The sequence below is a fragment of the Cavia porcellus genome, unplaced genomic scaffold (genome assembly GCF_034190915.1).
Source record: "Cavia porcellus strain 051 isolate PalLab524CR breed Dunkin Hartley unplaced genomic scaffold, mCavPor4.1 scaffold_9, whole genome shotgun sequence".
Classification (NCBI taxonomy): Eukaryota; Metazoa; Chordata; class Mammalia; order Rodentia; family Caviidae; genus Cavia; species Cavia porcellus.
In genome coordinates, this window is record NW_026947492.1 from 25,511,675 (window position 1) to 25,531,661 (window position 19,987).

The window sequence follows — 19,987 nt, forward strand, 5'->3', positions numbered from 1 at the left end:
ACTGGGCCTGACAGGTACCAGGAAGGAGGTGGAGACTCAGCCACCTGCAACCTATGACACTGCGGTGCTGCTGCCAGCCGCAGCAGCATAGACCTGGGGCCACAGCGCTTCCTGGAGGGGCTGCACACTAGGACTCTGGGCAGCAGAAGGGGTGTTGAAGCCAGGGGCGAGGAGCACGGGACCTCACCTAGTCCTGGTCCTGAGTCCTGAGCACATTTCATTTCATCCTGTTCTCTTTCTTTAAGTCCTAAAGGCCTCTCAGTCCTTGTCTTAGAGCTGGGGTAGACCAAGTTTGGAGTGTGTTACTCTCCCTTTGAACATTTCTCCAGCAACCTGACCTACATTCTTGGAAAGCCGTCAAGCTCCACTTGGAATCTGTCCACATCTAACTTACCCAAGTCCTTTGTGCTTGGACTACCATGAACCACCATGGGTGCCAGTGTCATTTGGTGGCTTCCCTGAGGCTGAGGAGCATCTCTAGCAGGGGAGCAGAGGGCGTCCCTCAGTTGTCCTTCCTACTCAGTGTTAGCCAAGGATGGCCGTATGGAGAAGGAGCAGCGCTGCACTGGAGACTGGTTTTGAATGGTTGGACTGTAGCTGTCTTTTGATGAACCTGTAAAGAATAGGCAGAAAGTCATTACAATGGGTCAGGCTTGCTGTTCCCAAGTGGAGCAGGAAGGCCAGGTTGGTGCAGCTCCATCTGCATAGCTGAGTCCTCCGAGGTTCTGTGTCTTTCCTGAGCCATGTCAGTGGAGATCTCCATTGCAGAAGAGCTCTGCTATGCAGGGAGTACCCAAAGGGGAACGGCTGTCACCTAACAGCCATGTATCTGTTTCTGTCTCCTCAAAGTGATGCCATGCGAGGACTTGGAGTCCCCTCATCTACTTTCTCCCCTGAAATCTAAGAAAGCAGGATTGTATCTTTGGGCTATCACGGTGTATCACAATGTAGATAGATCCATAACGCCTTATCTGTAATTTCAGATTTGCAAAGGTGTGAAAAGCCAAAACCTTCTCATAACTCATTTTGCTGCAAACTTGAGCTAGGTGTTGTCAAGCCTGCAAAGTCAGAATGTAGTAACGGTGTAGAAACAGTGGCCTCTCACAGGTGGCCAAGTAGAAGCAGGGCTGAGGGCCAAGCCAAGCTGCCAGGCACCATGTGGGTCAGCTTCATGTTACTACCACAAAATCCCCAAGGCTAACTATTGAAGTGTGGAGAGGGTTATACAGGCTCCCTGTGCGGGGAGACAGGATCAAGTGGCCTTACCAGTGTGCAGCGCTCTATGGGGGCATGCTTGGGGTACCTGGTACTCACCGCTGGATCCAGGAAGCAGAGTGTATCTGGGAGCCCTAGGCCTGTGACCTCTCCCCCAGCACACCTACCCACTGCCACATGCTCCACCTTAAGGGTCCCACCTCTCAGAGGCCAGAGCGCCATGCTGGGTTCACATAGCAGACACAATTCCTAGAACTAAACAGGCAGGGTGAAGTGAAACCTGGGTCACACTTATGGCTCTCTGGGTCTTTCTGCAGCTTTTTTTGACACATTATGCTCTCCTGAGAGATTTACAGGCTCACTCAGCGTAGGGATTTTAGTTTCATTCCATCCTTCTTTCCGCTATGTGGAAAATATAGTCATCGGCCAGAATTCTCGACTCTGTAAGAAATCATGTGGGGACATACACATGGATCTGATTCTTTTCTTAAATGAGTGAAAGGTCACTAAGTGGAGGTTTTCTTGATTAATAAACTTTATTGTTAGAGCAATTTTTTGTTCCAGGAAATCTAAGTGGAAAATGCAGAGTACCCAGAACTCTGCCCCCCAAGTACCACCTCCTCGGCATGGCCATTGGAGCATCTTTAACATCATATCTGCCCATGCCATTACATTAATGCCAGTCTGGCTGGCTGAATCTCTGGTTGAAGAGTCATCGTGATAACAGCGGCAGATATAACATTGTGCCCTAGTTCGCATCCACTGAGATCTCTCATCTCTCTCTCACTCTCTCTCTCTGTCTCTGTTTCTCACATTTTTACCATGTTTTATTAGTATATGATCACACTACCCTAATTTTTACACTCTCTGTGTAGAGTTGGTACCAGTACATAATACATCTTAATTCCCACTTTCATCCTTCTCCCCTCCCCTCCCATTCCTGTCCCTCCATCTCTTGGCCCCTGCCCACATGAAAAAGATCTGCTCTCTTGGGAGATAGCAGAGCCTCTTTCTTTCCTGTTCCTACTAAGAGGTTCTTGATCTGCTGAGAAACTAGCCCAGCTGCAGCCCAGGAGGAGCAGGACTACAAGCTTTCAATGGTGCAAACGCTACAAAGGCAGAGAGATCATTCTTGTGCCGTGAAGGGACAGTGATAGGGAATTAAAAATGGACAATGACCTATGAGATCAGCGTCCTGTCAGAGTGTGCTCCTGATTTCTCCTTGGCTGAGGAAAGACAATTGCACATTCTTCACCAGACCCCTGGGGCAGCTGAGGATAGGAGTTCTCTTTGTCCCTGAGTGTGGCCCCAGGGACAGCAGTACAGTCATGCCAGTCTCTTTATGTTCTTTGTCCTCTGTGGTTTACTGCGCACAGGTAATGAGTCATCCAGGCCTCAGGGCATCTTAGTGGGCTGCACTGGGTGTGTGGAATCCCCCTACCTCCCAAAGAGGAAGCAGCAGGGAGCAGGCTGTGGCTCTCACCCTGGCCTGTGTGGTTCCTGTCCTGCACTTCTTGCAGGGAGCAGTGGGGCTGGGCATCTGATTTCAGGGCCCACCCAAGAAGCACCAAAGCAGTCAAATATTTACCTATAAGGTGAAACAATTTTGAGCCAAACCTCTTAGGAAGGGAATGAGGGTGGCTCTTCACTGCGGTCCCCAAGTGGTTACTTCACTGATGTGGCTGTGAACCTGCCCGAGGAGAAGGGGGTCGTTATTTCCCAAACACATGCGGCTGCGACTGTGTGTTTGACAGAGCATTCTGTGTGGAAAACTGTTGGGAATGTAGACCTGACTGGCTCATGTGGGGACACTTGACGACTTTTCTTTGGAGCACACAACCCAGGGTACCTTCCGGACAGGGTTTCAGAGAAGCTTGGGGTAGGGGTGAGTATGCAAAGCTTAAATCTCTAAGAAAAAGCTTACAGGCACTGAGTGATTGTGGCATAATAAGGAAAAGACACCAGCAGGGCCCTGGAAGCCAAGACCCAGGACAGAGCATGTCAGAAGACTTGGCCCCTAGCATAGGGCAGAGGTGGAGCCTATTCTTGGGGCTCCTGCTTTGCAGCAGGGATAAGGAGGGACAAAACAACCCTCCCTGACTGGGCATGTAATAATGATCCCATTGGATACCTAGCTGGCTCTGAGGGCTGAGCACTAGTTGCTCCCAGCAGAGGGTGCTCCAGACTCCTGGTGAGTTCACTCTGGCCGGAACCCTGAGGACCCAGGCAGGGTGGGCAGGGCGAGGGAGGAGAAAGACCAGAGCCAGTGCCATTTGAAATCTTCCCAGAGTGGAGGACAGAAAGTCACCCTGCCTGTGGGAAGCTGACCTCCTTTCGTCCTTAGTAGTGGGCAGTGATGACCCTGGGTCGTTGCCACCTCCAGCGCCCACGTCCATCAAGGGCCAGCTTGACCTCTGCAGCCTGCAGTCCTCCCCTTCTCTCTGCCTGACCTTTCCTTGGTAAAGAGAGGGGGCAAGAGGTATAGGGCGGGGCGGCAGGGAGGGACAGAGAGCAGCTGGAAACAAAAGGAAGATGATGAAGGGAGGCTGAGCCCTGGGACGAGCTTCTCGCAAAACCCTGAGTTTCATTAAATATAGAAAGGTAGGATAAAAAAATAATATTCACGCATTGTTACAGTTTCAAAGTCGGAAGCTAGCCTTGATTTCAAAGGGCTTGTGTGTAATGTGATGCATGGCTTTTTCTTCTGTCTCTCTTTATAGGTAAGTGACATTTCATTCTGCTCATCCCCAAAGCAAAGTTGGATGTGTTTAAAGTGGAAAATATTGAGTGGAAAAAGGAGCAGGGAAGGTGGGAAGAGGTGAAGTCGAGGGTCGGTTGGCACAGGTAGGTGGCCGCTCAATTTCTCATTTTCCACCCCAACTCGGGGCTCCTTTCCTCTGGGGCTGGAGGTCCAGATCTCCACTGTGGCTTCTCAGATGGTGGCCCCTGATCTTTGAAAGCAAGCTGGTGCTGTGTCACCATGTCCATGCCGTGGCCAGGGAAGTCCTGCCGAAGTTTGGGTCAGGAGTGCTCTGGGCCTCGCATCTTACTACTGAAAAGGCAGGGGACAGTTATCTGTGTCCTGAGAGTCAGAATTAAAGCATCCTGGGGAGGAGATGCAGAGTGGGGAGACTGCCATTCCTGCTGTGAGGGGGTTGTGAAAGATGCCTGCCTTTCTGGACAGAAGAGAGGCAGTTGGGGAAACTGAGGCCTGGCCCACTGGGCTTCCTTCCCTCCATGTCACCTCTGTTTAATTAGTGTCTGTGTATTTCTTTCTTCCTGATTGGGCACTGAAAGTCCACGGATTTTCTTTAGCATGAAGTTGAGAGATGCTCTGAACAGCTGTGGCAGGGTAGGTGGGGGTCTGTGGTTGTAAGGTTGCAACCCCGAGGTGTTCCTGGCCAGCCGGTGAAGCAGCTGCGGGGCCAGCACTGCTCACTCTGCTCTGCATGCTCCGCTTCCCCTCAGACTGCATTGTGGGCGTGCTTTTGTTTTTCCCTGTAAAGTGTCACCAATCCACCGGTATAAGTGACCCATGGCTCCGTCTGGCATGTGTTTGCTACTTTTCCTGAGAAAGAGAGAGAAATGTAAAATAACCTGTCGCACAGTCTGTAAATCTAGACTGGAAATGTAAAACCCAATTCGATAGAAAATATCTAAAATATGCAGTCCTGTCCTGTGCAATTAGGGACATACACAGAATTGAGAGGAGCATGGCTCAGTGAAAAAGGGAGAAATGTAAAAAAAAATAATAACTTCAATATACATCAAAAATCTCAGAGGAAGCAGGCTCATGCATAGGAAGGAGGTGAATCTGTGGTTTTAAGAAAGTTTAGGAAAGGCAAAAAACTATGAGCCTTTGTTAGTAAAGTTGTCTAATCCCATTGGTAAAAGTTAGCCAGGCATGATGGCACAGGCCTGAAATCCCAGCACTTTGGGAGGCTGAGGCAGGAGAATCATAAGTTTGAGCCTCACCTAGGCAACTAGTGATTTACTGAGACCCTGTTTCAAAATAAAAAGTAACAAAGATTGGGGTGTAGCTCAGTAGGAAGGCCTAGTTGTATGTGTATACACCTCCCACACACATGTGTGTGCACACACACACAAATACACAAGCAAATATAGAACTAATACACATAACCTTTAAGTCCTCTTCAACTTTTTCCTATCAAAAGAAAAATAAAGGAAAACATTCAAAACCCAAGTCTTCCCCCTACCCAGGGAAGAGTGTTATTGCACGTAGAAAGTTACCCCAAGTCTCTTCCTGATGTAAATCCCCATTCTGTGGTCTCTTATTTTTCTACTCTGAAGACACTGTGACCCTCCTACACTTTCCTGGCTAGAGGCACACCCAGGGTACAAGTGGGCATTTGCCCTGAATTATGAGGAATGGAATAGCTGTCATCTCACTGGAGCCAGCTCAAGCTGGTGTACCAGGGCTCCGCTCCCCACTGTGCAAATGAAGAAATCCTGCACCCGGGAAGCACTGTCAGAATGAGACTTGATGGGCCAATTAAAGCAGGGGACTGTGGCCACAGGGATGTCTGCAGCCTGTGTCACAATCAAGTGTGACTGCACCATAGGCTCCGTGGGAACATTCACAAAATGAGAACCACAGTACAGTTTCTCCCTCTGTTTGGCTGGGAACAGAACAGCACTAGCCCTGTCTTCCCCTTCTCCACCTCCCAGCTCCCTGAACGGGCAAGAAGCCTAAAGAGCCTCAGCTGATCGTGATGGATGAAGTCCATGTCTAGAATTTCCTATTAATAAGGAGGTAATAGAGTATATGACAATTTTACAGGGAAGTTTCCACAGAGCATGGAAGTACACAGGGTGGATCTGAATAGCTGGAGTCCACTGTGACTCTCAGGACGTGAGAATGCAGGACCTCTGCCCGTCCCCACTGAGCCCCGTGGACAGCAGCACCAGGGTTCTTGCACAAACACTGGCACACACACTTACTTAGATGCGGAGTCCCAGAGCTGGGATTTGCCCTTAAAGGTGAATGAGAGCAGAGAGGCTTCTCAGATCAGACCTCTTGGCCCGGCTCCAGGGTCCCGTGTTGCCTTACCTGCTTCACCACTCGCCCGCCCGACTACTCTGCCTCCTCTGTTAAGCTTATCAGCACGGCAGTGGTCCTGCACACAGGCTTATTACACCCTCAGACCCCACCCACCGGCCCCTCCCCGCCCCAGGGGGGCACTGAACTCCTTCTGCTCCAGGGTCCATTTCCCTAGTCCATTCTGCGTCCACTTAGGCCCAGTGGCCTTCTGTGACCCCACTGTCTGTTGCCACCCTTCCCCCTGGAGCAAGGCCCGGCCCTCGGATGGAGTCCAGGCTTCCTGCTCTCTGGCTTCTCTCAGTTACCAGAAGTAGCAGTGAGTCCAAACTCCGTTGTGTCCAGTGGCTTCTAGCAAAGGAGGAACAAAGAAACAACCCATCTTCTGCAGCTGAGCCTCTACTAGCCCCAGGAAATTCACCTGCTTCAGGCTTTGATGAATTCCCACTTTTCCAAGAAGAGGAGTTCATTCCATTTCTCTAAAGTTTGCCATGACTGGTTTTTGGATACCTTAGGAAGTGTACACATGTGTGTACACACCCATTCCTGTTTTCTGAACAACCTATGGCGTCAGTTTTGTTCCCTTTCCCATACAAGAAGATTGAAGCTTAAACTGGCCCAAGGTCATCTGACCTTGAGGTTGAATTTGAACTGGGAACTATGTGAGTGTAACCTCCATGCTTCCACAGCCTCGACCTTACCCAGGGTCTGCCCAGAAAAGCGAAGGGCAAAAGGGAAAGAAATTGCCAGCCACTCTTGTCTTGCTCTTTACTGGTTGTGCAAATCAATTGAACTCTTACACACTCTGTAGAAGGCTTTGGAGGAGCCAGTCCAAGTGGATAAAAATAACTGGACCCAGGATTAGAAAAACCAAGTTTGAGGCCTTTGTCTGCCATTAATTTACTATGTTCCCTCAGGCAGTTTAATTCTCTGAGTTTCTTACATGATGCCAAAGGCGTTCCAAGTGTAATACTTCAGAAGCCAAGCCAGAGACCCAGTAATAGAACAATACCATTAAAAAGATCTCTAATGATGTGTATCACTACCTGGAAAATTCCTGCTACTCTAGGCCTCCACATCCCTAAATCTAGCCACTGATTCTTCTGATGAAGTCTAGAGTTTTTACTAAGTAAGGAGCAGTTCTTGGCAGCCTTCTGAATCTCCACTTCCTTTCAATACCAGGCCTAGTGGAGAGCAAAATTAGCCTGCCACTCACTCAGAAACACGTGGGCCTCAAGGAAATTAAATTCTCCCTCTCTCCAGCTGTCTACCGCAAGTGCCAGGTACCAAATGGATACGCTTTCTATGCAGTTTCTTCTTCCTGCACATTAATTTGATCATTTTAGGAAAACAAACCATGTAGATTCGAGGTGTAGCTCATTATTCCAAAGTCAAAAATTTAGAGAACGCAGTTAATAAGACATCTACTTGTCTACATCATCAGTGTTAGATTTGAACAGTTACTTTTCCAGAAGTGTTTAAAGCCACCCTGTTATATATGTTGCCTTCATTTGATGACATAAAGAGGAGAAATACACATCCTAGAGACATTAAGAAAGGAACCAATACCACTCAGCACAGCCTGAGGCAGGCTGACCTTGACTTTCCTTCAGACTTTCCTTCTGTTCAGCACCAGGGACAGAGCCCTGCAAGACCCTGGGTTCCTCAGGGATTCCTGGACTGGCCTGTTGCTTTGCCTTTCCTTTCCTTAACCCTTTCCTGAGCTAGTCTTCTTAACCCTGACCTTTGCCCAACAGCTTGAAGGGAAGGGCCTTTTGCACAACAGGGTTCTCAGTGGCTGAGGTCATGTGGAAAACCAGGCAGACACTCCCTGGTGAGCGGAAGGAAAGGGGTCCATCCCACTGCCCAGATCCCACTCTGCCCTTCCTAACTTTGTATCTGGATGTCCAAACCCCAAAGCCTTCAGAGGGTGACTGGAAGGGGTAGTCAGGGGAAGAGGTCACAGCTTGTACCCTTGTAGGTGATACTGGAACACAGGGTGGAAAGCCTGGCAGAGTCCCATGGGGAAGGCAACTGAGCCAGAGCAGAGGCCTCAAGAGAAACCAGCCCTGCCCACATGTTCGCTTGGATTTCCAGGCTCTAGAATTTTGAGAAGTCAATTGCTATAGTGGGAGTCCTGGTGTTCCTATGGCAGTCCTAGGAAGCTAATGAGGTCCTGTGAAGAGACTATTGAGCCAGCCCCAGCATCTGGGGGTGAGTAGGGGCTCTTAGCTGCTGTGGATGGAAGCCAGGCTTCCAAATCATCTCTCGATTTCCTCATTTTTCTTGAACTTTGGCAAGTTTACTCTCAATTTCCTCATTTGTACAATGGGTATGAAGTGTTTCTCACAATTGTTTAGAAAATTAATTGACATAATGATCAATAGATGTTTTAAGACGTGCACTACCCAACAACAGTAATCTAATTCTTGCTATATTTGTTAACAACCATAAAAATAAGTGGTTACTGTTGCAGTGTCATATGTAGCGCCCCCTAGGACTTGTGATAAATACCAAGATCATCTTCTTCAGTCTGCCTGGCCTTGTCCTCTCTTGATAATTGAAGACAATACACCTGCTCTTAGGTCTCCACTCCTAGGACTGTGGAATTCCTCCCCTGAGGGATCAGGGAGTTGAGGGAAGACTGTGCTTCCCCTACCTGGCACATCCTGACACTTCCGCTCTCTGCCCCTGAAAAGCATGCCAAAGGCTCCATCCTACCCAGCCTACCTCTGCACCCATATTTTCAGAATGCATCTTCATTTGCATGAGCTTCTGGGTGTGCTCGCCTGTGCCTAGGCTCCAAGGGGTACTGAGAATGTTTATCTCATGGAGAAGTTCATTCATTTGTTACCAGCATAAACTGTTCTGAAAACATGTGAGACACAGGAAGGGCTCACCTTGGCTGTCTCTCCCAAGCGCGTGCTGTAGGAGATGGAGAAACATCCTGCTCTGATGTTTTCCAGTTCTAGGAACCCATGAGATCCAGGTATAGGCTGGTGAAAGCCAAGAAACCCTGGAGACCTTTCCACTGTGCATCACTGATGACAGGCCCTTGGCTTCTGTATGCAGAGTGGACAGATGCCAGAGCCTTGAAGCAGAGCCTCAGAACCTCACTGAGACTGAGGACAGTCACCCCAGGAGGCTCAGTAACTATGCAAGGCCCAGGAACCCACAGCGAACAAACAGGACTGGCTCCTGGTGTGGTTACCCCCAGACCCTGAGCTGTTAGAGATGATGTGGAAGGGCTGTGTCTTGTTTTCCCAGAAGGAAGCACTCTCGGAACAATGCACACATAGCGCATATACAGCATCATCTACTGTCAGCGATGGTCTGCCCCACCTAAGACAGAGTCCCACCTAGGACTATGTCTTTGTTTTATGTTTTCATTGACGAACATAGGTGATTTATGTTTTTAAATAGAAATGCATTTATTACAGTTCTGGAGGTCAGGAATTCCAAGATTAGCATCTGGTGAGGGATTGCTTCCTGTTATATCATCCCACCACAGAAAGCATCACCTAGACACAAGGGCAGGCTCAGAGGAAGGGCCACAGACTCACCTTTCATCACTTTTTAAAAAACTGTTTCCACCAATCCTGCAGTAACCACATCAACCCATTCATGCTGACCATGTCATCACGGTCTGGTTAATTTTCAAGAAATCAGTCTCCTAACACTATTGAATGAGAATTGTGGGGGACACATTCAAACCAAAGCTTACCATCACTTGAGAGCTGCAAAGAAAAATAAAAATTATACATCAGGCGCTGAGACAAGACCAGGACTGTGCCCCTGGCCTCTGCCACGCACCCTTCTGACCCTTCTGTGTTGGGCAGGAGTGATGTGGAAGGTAAGATGAGGTGGAAGCCAAGACTAGAGAGGACTGAGTTTTCCCCTTCTAATCCCCAATTTTGGACAAACAGGGGGCCCAGAAGTGAGTGAGGGAATTAAATTAATGAACACAATTTCTCCCTGTCATTGAACTCTGACTAATGAGTCTATTTCTGGGTAATAAGAAGGGGCAGGAAGTGGCAAGGCAGTGTAATGAATTAGTGGCCCAGAACCTCGTTAGTCAGAATAATCTTTCCACGAAAGATAAATGATGCAAACATTAATTATAAAGCCGGGGTGGAAATGCATCCCATTATGTGGCTTCCTTAGAAATCTATCCCAGTGATTATGAGGCATCTCAGACAACAACAATAACAACAAAGTAACATTTTAGTGAGAACTCTGACCCCCAGGAAGACCGGCTGCCTTGGTGATGACTGGTGGTGGGACACTGCTGGCCAGATCTGCTTTCTCTGGGCCTGCAGGTGACTGTCTCTCTTGCTGGCCATTCAGAGTCATCCTCCGTAGTCACCAAGACCCAGGAGAGGTTAAAGTTTCCACAAAAATATTCTCCTATCAAAAAAGAGAGGAGGAGAAACCACCATGGCCAAAAATTGTGCAAGACACTCTATCATCTTAGAAGATGGGTCAGAAATCAAAGCCACAGAGGAAGCAGAGGTTAAGAGGTCAGGCTCTGGAATCAGCCAGGCTTGAAAGCTGGCTCTGTGTGCCTGGGATCACTTCTCAGCCCTTAGTGACACCCAAGAGTGGCCATCATATGGCATCTGAGGGACAGCGTAGTTTATGAGCAGTAAGTGGGGTCATACGTGGCACCAACCAAGGGGTCAATGGAGCCGTTTCTGTTAGGGTAGCATTAGCAGTGCCAAAGGCCTGGGAGATGCCCAGGACAGCTCCCTCGCTGGCAGATGCAGGGTGAGGCCCAAAAGTCCCACAGCCTCTCCATGGCAGGTGTGAGTGGCTCAGCCTGCTCACTCCTGGCTCAGGGAAGCTTTGCCATCTCAGGATGCTGTTGTCCTTGGCATTTTGGCCGTGACCTTGAAGTCAGTAGAGAAGGCCGAATCGGTACTAAGCAACGTGGCTAAGCTGGGTGTAGCTCAGTGAAAGTACCAGGTGCCAAGGCCTGGGCTCAGTCCCAGCACAGGTGGCGGGGAAGGGCAGTGAGAGAAGGGAGGGAGGGAGGGAGACAAGAAGAGAAATGGAAAAGAAAAGAAAAAAGTGCGGTTGCTGGGACAGTTTTTCGGGAGATTCAATAAACCACGGAAACTAAAAAGGATAAAAGTTCTTCGCAGTGTGGTAAGGGACTTGCCGGCTTGCGGCTCGGAGGGGCCCCTGCCCCGGAGACCTCTGTGCTGTCCTGCCCGCGGGCGAGCTGCTGGAAGGAACAGAATTTTCACCAGACACTGACACTCCCTGCCTCCTCCCGGCCTCCGGTTGGAGCTGGGCCCACCTTGGGTTTTAGGGCTTTGTGATTATCTGACTGGCAAGGCTTGGTAATGAGAGAAGAGAAAAAACAATTAATTGGAAATGAATTTTAATTGTCTCTGACTTCTCATTTGTAGGCTATTAAAATGAGTTTCCTATTAAGCTATCACATTGGGCGGCCTCCAGGAGAGCAGAAGGGCTCCAAACTGTCCTTCACTGCGTTGGTGACCTCTGTTCCAGCCTTGTCCCTTGGTGGAAAAACAGGAGCTGTGTGTTTTAAACAGAATAAACCAAATGGGGAAAAATACTGAAAGAAAATCTTGCTGTCAAAATTTTGTTTTCTTTCTTTCTTTTTTCCTCAACAACAAACATCCCTGTGTTTATTATTCTGCAGCTGCCGCTGCGTGCGCACTGTAAGTGCTGCAGGAAGGTTGCTCAGGGAACCGGGCCATCAGGTCTGGATATTCCTCGTCAGCTGGCCCCCGTCTACCTGGACTGCAGGGTCCAGGCAGGGCTGGACAGGGACAGGGGAGCAGAGTGGTGCCGGCAGGAGGAGAGCAGGTGGCAGGGACTGAAGTGGGCAGCCAGGCCAGCTCCCCTGTCCTCCCACCTGCCCCTCCGCACAGTGGTCAGCACTGTGGTCCTTCTCACAGGTAGCAGAGCACAGTCACAGCCTAAAGTAGGCTGCAGGATGCTGGGGGCTCTCCTGCCCCCTCCTGTACATTTTGACTCAATTGAAGCTGGCAGCACAGGGCGTGGAGGCCCAGGCACCAGGGCCGCAGCCTGGCCCCTCTGGTGACGTCCCCAGCCTGCTATCCTTGCTCCCTCCTCTGCCCCGCCCTGTCCACTTGCTTCACTGAGCCTTCCACCCCACATCTGCCTCTTTGCAAAAGAGCCTGAACTCCTGCATAGTGGCTCCGCTCGAGAATTTTCTAGGTGGCTCCTGGCCTCCTGCCTTTTCAGGTAAGCCCTGTAAGTCAGCAACTCTGGCCAGCAGAGGCTCAAGCAGCCCGGAAGCCCTGACCCACCCTTCAGTTCCCTCTGGTTCCTTCTCCCTCCTCAGCCCCTCAGCACACAATTTATTTATGGCAGGCGGGTAGCACGTGTCTCCTGCCATCTAAATTACCTGCGGCCGCAAGGGATCCTGGCAGGTTTGTGCTTGCACTGGCCTCATAGTTCTCAGCTTACTGAGGTGCAATTCTGGGTGTGCTAGGACCCAGCCCTGTCCCTCGCCCTCCCCTCTACCACAGCCTGTGATGCACTGGGCACATCTACCAGTCAGCAGAGGAGGCAGATGCCCGGGGGAGCCTGGCGAGAACAGCATGAGAAGCTGAGGCCTTGGGCACATTTGCATGTCAGAAGACAATGTACTGAGTGTTAATCACAGTCCCTAAGCAAAGAGATGAGGCGATAGCAAAATGCCAGCGGAGACATGAGGGCTGAGGCTGCTTTTAAGGTCACATCAAGGTTTGGGGTCTCCAGAATCTGGCACCTGTGATGACAGCAGCTCAGGAATAAAGAGGCCCCTCTCCAGCTTCAATCTCAGGGCATTGCCCTGGTCCCCCCTTGCCGCACCCCATTCTCTTTCTCTGTCTAGGCCAGTTGGCTCCAAGGTAGACCGGACCCCACAGCAAGCACCCTGGATGAGTGGCCCTGGGCAGAGGGGCAGGAACAGGCTGAGTGTGGCAGCCACAGTGGCACAATTTCCCCACTCAGCCCCAGCAGGTCAGGCCCAGCACCTCCAGGTTCCAAGCAGTGAGGTTCATGAGCAGCCAGTCTGGGCAAGGTCATGGAGACAGTGACAGATAGGAAGAGGCACCTCTGTGGCAAACCCTGACGATACCTGGCCATGTATTAGGTGACTTTCCAACCCTGGAGGAGCCCCACAGGCACACATGAGCCCCAAGATCTGGCGCCCCCTCTGCGGCCCAATCTTCCGGGGGTGGGGATTCCTGTCACTTTTCTTCTGATCTGCTGCTCCATCCTCCTGAGCAGGTGACATGGACCCCAGAAGGAGATGTGGCCTCTCTGCCAGGTGTACCAGGACAGCGCCGGCCAAGTTGCAGGTCCAGGTGGAGGGAGCCTCTCTCTGTGCCCCACTTCTGTCTAGGCTGGGATGGCCGTGTGTCTCTATTCTTGTGCCCTTTCTGTCCTGGTCACTGTCTACCTCTGCCTAAATGGGCAAGGCCTTTCTTGAAATGATGCCTCCATACTGGCAAGAGGCAGGCTGGGTGCACGCTCACCAACCCAGCCGACCCCTTCATGGGTGTCTATCCGGAGGGGCTCTTCACACACCCCAGGAGCCACGCTGCTTATGGGTTCCAGCTGATGGACCCACACACTCTGTGCTGGTCTGTGTGGCGCTTCCTGGGGCCGTAGAGCAGAGGTCTTTCCTCTGCAGGCTGCCCTCCAGAGAAAAATGCAAGCACAGGACTTGGACACCCTGCTACATGGAGGAATTTGCTTTCGGCCCCCTGAAGCTCCAGAATGTTGATGTCAGACTCAGATGGGTTGAAAAGCGACTCAGAGAAGAGGCTGGGGAGAGCAGTGTCTCGGGGAGATAATTGACTACGGAAATGCTGTGTCTGAGACGGAGGAGGAAAACAAGTGAAAATATGTTATTTTACAACCTTGATACTCCTGACCTCACTGAAGATAAATACAGAGTGTAGAGGCGAGCAGGTAGCTGGGAGGGTCCTTGCGTGGGGTACTGGCGCCCTCTGATGGCCAGGAGAAATAGTGCGGCCTCTGCGTGTTTTCTTCAGAGTAGGAGCTGGCAGGTCTGGGTATTGCTGGGACAGGAACTGAAAAGTGCCCTAGAGCAAACAGAAGAGACAAAGGTCCCAGATGTCTCCATTCTGGATCCAGCACACTCTTGTTCCTCCTAGGGCCCGAATTCTAGAGAAGCAGGAGCTGCGATGGCAGGAAGAATGCTCAACCCTAAGGCTCAGTTTGGTCTTTGTGATGTGTCCACTGTGTGTCCTTTGTGGGTCTCCTGGACACCATCCTTTCTCACCCAGAGGACACTTCCAGCTTCTTGTGGCTGGGAAGCTCGCCCTTGAGGGATGCAGGGACAGCAGAACTGGCCTATTGGTGGGGCACAACCTCTGCACAGCGTCGCTTTGTGTCATTTGAATGATCCAGGGCTGCTGCTGTTCCTCTAGCTTCAGTGAATCTGGACTGGCTCTGTAAATAGAGTCAGCCCTTTTGTTCTTATTTGCAGTTATAGGAACCCTACATTGGTACTGACAAGCATAGTTTCCCTGTGACTCTGTCACCCTGAAACTCTAAAAGATGAAGATCTCTCCTGGAGGATGCAGGTTACCAGGCCCTAGAACTCTCTGCACCCCAGGACAGGCGCCCACAGGAAGTCTGCCAGCAGATCCCTGAGCTCTGACCAGGATCAAAACACATGTTCAGCTGGGGATTTAGCTCAATGGCTCAAGCACTTGCCTGGTAAGCACAAGCTCATGAGTTGGATCCCTGGTACCAAAAAAACCAAAACCAAAACCAGAAACAAACAAACAAAACCCCACACAGGTTCACAGTTGGTGCTGTTCAGGTTTCTATGCACAGTTCATACAGATCCAAAGCCACTCCCTGCTCCAGGGTGGAATGTCCCACAGTGCCCTCTTCAGTAGTAAGCCCTCTGTGCCCAGGGCCTGTGGTCTCTTACGATGCCTAGCACAGGTGAGCAGGCCTCAGCCTTCCCCCAACCCTTCTCCTGGGCATGGCCAGACCTCTCCACGTCCAGATCCATCTCTGTGTTAGCTGCTGTGTGAGACCCAGAGAGTCATTTATCTTCCCTGCACAAACCCTTGGGATATTTCTGTTTAGCAAGACAGCAATCTCGGCAGCTACACTGTTTTATTAAGTGTATTAAACGGCCGAGAGGCTCATCTGGTGGCCGCAGTTTGTTGACTGCTTGTCTTGGCTGCATCCCAATGTATCATGGGTTGTTTTCCCAACACATTTTAAAATTCTCATTACTGGCTGTGATACGATTTCACTGGCGTCCTTATTATAATTCTTGTGTATGTACATAGACCACGATCAGGCTAGACCTTCTCCCAGTGCACTGTGGCAGCCCTCTTGGAAGAGCGGCCATGTGGATGATACTGTTGCCCGTTGAGTGCCAACCATGGACTTTGATTCCTTCCGCTTCTCCTGACAGCCCTAGAGGACAGCTGGCAGGGACGATCTCAGCTCAACAGACAGAGATCCTGAGGCGTGGGGAGGCCGACTGACTTTCTCAAGTTGTCATAGCTACCAAATCCTACAGGGGCACCTATATATGTGCACATGTGTATATGTATGTTCAAGCACGTGTGTGCATATGAACATGCACTCGCATGTGTGCTTAAGTGTACATTTGTGAGTGTGAATCTGCATGCTGTCCTTGTGCTCACAGCTAGGACACCAATCCAGCCCTGGCTGGGATTCCAAAGCCCATGTTCTTCATGGCAGCCCCCATCCTTCCATGCAAGGGTCCATGTGGATTCCCCTGGGGCCTGGGTCCTATAAACCAACTGTCAGCAGCATCTGTGTCCCCTCCTAAGATCTTCAGTCCCTTATAGCAGCGTGGCTTGGTCTGTAAGTGAGCAGAGAAGCTCAGGCCTCTCCTTGGCACTGCTTCCAGAGCAGGAACCTGGGGTGCCCAGCATGATAGCTGGGGTCTTTGTTCTCCTTTAATATTTAGTGCTGTAGGACAGGTAGGCAAACCACCTGGAGCAAAGGTTTGACTCTGAAATATAACAGTGCACGTTTGCTTGTTTTGAGAGGGACAGCTTTGAATTCGGATGCCTCTCCCTTCTGAAGAATCTGACTGTTTTCAAGGGCCAACTAGAAAACTCAGAGGCTCATTATGCCTTTAAAATATGTCAAGCACAGGATGGGAGGTACTTTGAAATATTTAAGTGCTATATGATGGTTAAAAAAAAAAAAAACTGAGTTGTTCTATACAACCGCACAAAGTAAAACCAAAATCAATGGGTGGAAGTTATTTGGGAACAACTAATTCACTGTAAAATGAATTTTAATGATCTGAGGCGGTCCTACAAGGCATGAGTTACCTGATGAATTTCAGCACTGGGGGAATGCATGTGTGTGCGCACACAAACAGATACGTGCATTGCAGACGTATATCTGCGTGTGCTCAGGTGCACATGTGTGGGTGTGAATCCGCACACCTGTCCTTGTGTGCAGAGCAAGGACACCAATAGGAGACAGAAGGTTTAGCTGCAGGACAGTGTGACCCCACATCTTCATTTGCTTTTCAAAGCTCTCCGACATACCACAGCCAGTTACTGCAGAGTGGTGTCTGCTCAGAACATCTGCCTGTACCTCAGCTTTGAACTTTCCAAGCCTTATAAAAGCAACCACAGCAGCACATGGAAAAGCTCTTACTCAGGCTTCCCCTGTGTCTCCCTGGAAGCTGGCACCCTCTCACTCAGCCCAGTGATGAAATTCAGGAAGTTTCACCCAGATCCCCTCCTTTTTGCAGTCTGTGCTCAAACCCCTCCCGCTGTCCCAATAATGTGATTTACTATGTTTGCTTCTGGTCCCTGACCGGACCACTTAGCTGCCTTCCATTGCCATCGCCTGGCTCTTAGTAAGCGACGGCTGAGGATAGGTGGAGTGGGAGGGAATCTGGGGACCAGTCATCCCCGCCTCTAGGCCCCCACACTAAGGAGAGCATGACTTACAGGGGAGGCAGCCAGGCCAGGCTTGAGGTGTCCCGGGTTTGAATTCTATTGGCCCTTGGGATGGCTTTACCTGTCCACATCAGATGTCCTTGTGCCTGCGGCGACGCCCTCTAGTGGCAGTCATGCGAATTGAGCGGCGCCCTATAGGTAAAAGATCAGTAAAGTGCTATAAACACGCAATATATTACTATTTATTATTAATACCCCAGCAAGGCACCCTGAAGCTAGAATAGCAGAGTGAGATGAAAAAGTCTTTTAAACGGGGGAAAAAAAAAAAAAAAAACTACGGCGGAAACTAGATACAGCGCCGTCCCGGGCTCCCCTCCTTCTCCATTAAACACGCCTCCCTCCCTACCTACAACCAGAGGCCGCCCCTCACCCTGGCCACCTGCACTCATAGCGGCAGATGTTCCTGTGATCTCTGCTATGGCACAGAGAGTCTCAGAGCCGTGTTTATGCGGTCACACAGGCGGGGAGGGCCGCAATGAAGACAGGAGAGTCCACGCCCCTGCAGAGGTTCCTAGCTATGGGCCTTCATCTTCCTAGGCTGTTGGGGGTGCACAGGAGGTGGAGTCCTGCCCCCACAGGTCCTGGGGCGGGGGCCTATGTTTAAATCTTTAAATCCCCAGCTCTCTATAGGTCGGCCCTCCCTTTCTCATTGGTATGCAGAAGTATGCTAATGAGCACCAGCTCCACACTTCACTTGATGACCTTCTCAGTTTTATTTATTTATTGACTTGGTAAAGCAAGTGAGGCTGGAGACCACAGCGGGATTAACCTAAGGCGGTGCAACAGGACCGGGCGAAAGGAAGAAGGGGTGTCTGACCTTCCCTTCCTGGCAGCAGCTCAGGCCTTGTAGAAGAAGCCGAGCATTGCCCACATGAGGGCCAGCACTAGGGGGCAGCATTCCGCCCCGGTGTCCCTCTCGTATCTCCACACAAAGCCCTCTGTGGACACAGGAGGAGGATGCAGTCTGAAAGGGACTGTCTTCCCCTCTGCGCGCAGGCCTCACACTGGAGCTTGGTTCATGCAGGGAGGTCCTGGCTGATGGGCTGGGAATTTCCAGACATGCTGCTGTCTCAGCGTCTGTGCACATCACTGGTTTTCCTCGGCGATGCTGCTCTCTTTCCCTCCCTTTCCCCTCTCTCATTTCTCTCTTCCTGGCTCTCCCTTTAAGAAAGGCCCTTGGATTGGGTCAGGGACTGTTGCCAGCTCTGTTCCCTGCCTTCTATCACTGCTCCTGTCATTGTCATTTCTGGACCTACCAAGTGGAACTGAGTGGTTAGGGTTAGGGTTAGGGTTAGGGTTAGGGTTAGGGTTAGGGTTAGGGTCAGGGTTAGGGTTAGGGTTGCTGCATGGAGGGTGGGAGGTCCAGGCCCAGCCTGTCTCTGCCTGGGAGGCCCATCTTGTTGCACTCTGCTTTCTCTCATACTCTTTGCTTAAGTTCTTACAGTCACGCTACACAGCTGCTTCCCTAATGGGAAACGTCGCATGGTTGGAAAGCCCTCAAGCAGAGTGGCCATTTAAGACAGAGGCCCTGGGACCATGCTGGAGCTCTATGGTCTTCTCATGAGTGAGACTCAATGCCATTCACCAAGTTCAGGAATCTGTCATCTCTAACAGGGGGCATCTTCCCACATTCTTTGCCTCAGTCTTCTTGGGTCCAGATGGATCCCCATGCTTAAAGTCAGAGAATGAGGAATGAGTAATGGAAGACAAGGAAGCCATCTGAAAAGTAGAATCCAAACTATATCAAGTGCTGTCAAGGGCTTTCCACCTGCTTGCTGATTCCAGTCACTTCTGGTGGCCAGAGTAATCAGAGGAAAAAGATTCCAAAGCTCAGTATGGGCGATGTGGCCCTGATTGATTAGTCATGCCTACCATGGGCAGGGACTCAGGCTGGCTGGCACTGTGCCACTGCAGCTCAGTGGTGCTTACTGTGGGACTCTGTCCACACCGTCCTTCTGTGACTTGCACCCAATTTCTCGCATGCCTTTCTGACAGCTGCTGCATCTTAGATTCCCCTGCTGAGAGAATAAGAAAAAAATTGTGGCAATGCTATAGAATTCAGAGCCCCTGAAATGCCACAGAAATGCAAACTGTTGAGTCCCACCACAGATGTGCTGACTTAGAACTTTGGGGGTGAGACCTCTGGGTCACCCCAGTGTGGGCTACTGTGTCCCACTGTGTTAGAACACATATGGGACATGGAGGTCACATCAGCAAAGGCAGTACTGGTTTTTGTCCAATTTCTATTTTTTAAACAAAGTCACTGGAAGGTGAATTGGCTGGTTTAGGATTCTCTGGGCGAAGTGGCTGGAGAAGGACCCATATTTTATAGCAACATTGAGCAGCAGATTTTATCGAGCTTCAGTAAATCCCTCCTGGACAGTGGAGGATGAAGCTCCCTGAGTGAGTGTGTGGCGTGAACTCAGATGGAGACTCTGCTGTGAGGCCCGATCTGCCATCCCTCTCAATATTTACGCCTCTGTCTCCTATCACCACCTGCACCGCGCCTTCCCTCGCCTCGCTGAAATCGTCCAGAGAAAATGCTATGGAAGCTGTGAGGTGGGAAGGGCGCTGGGCAAAACAGGAACACATGCATGGCTGCGTGGGCACCTGTGTCAGTCTCTGGGTGTGTACATTGTGTCTCTGTCACTGGGTGACTCTACATGTGTCTGTACGTGTGTCTGCAGGTGCATCTGTGCTAACTCACTTATGTGCACATCTG

General features: G+C 50.5%; 1 protein-coding gene across 7 annotated transcripts in view; it reads left to right on the top strand.

Moving 5' to 3' along the window:
* The window catches only part of Ntm (neurotrimin), a 921,649-nt gene that overhangs the window by 273,287 nt on the left and 628,375 nt on the right, over positions 1-19,987 (top strand). The window contains exon 1 of one of the 7 annotated variants that reach the window (XM_063256109.1): positions 4,041-4,059. The exons of the other annotated variants lie outside the window; for them this stretch is intronic. The gene's annotated coding sequence lies outside the window, so the exon portion shown is untranslated. Of the gene's footprint in view, positions 1-4,040; positions 4,060-19,987 lie in introns of those variants that run through there. 7 annotated transcript variants of the gene reach the window in all.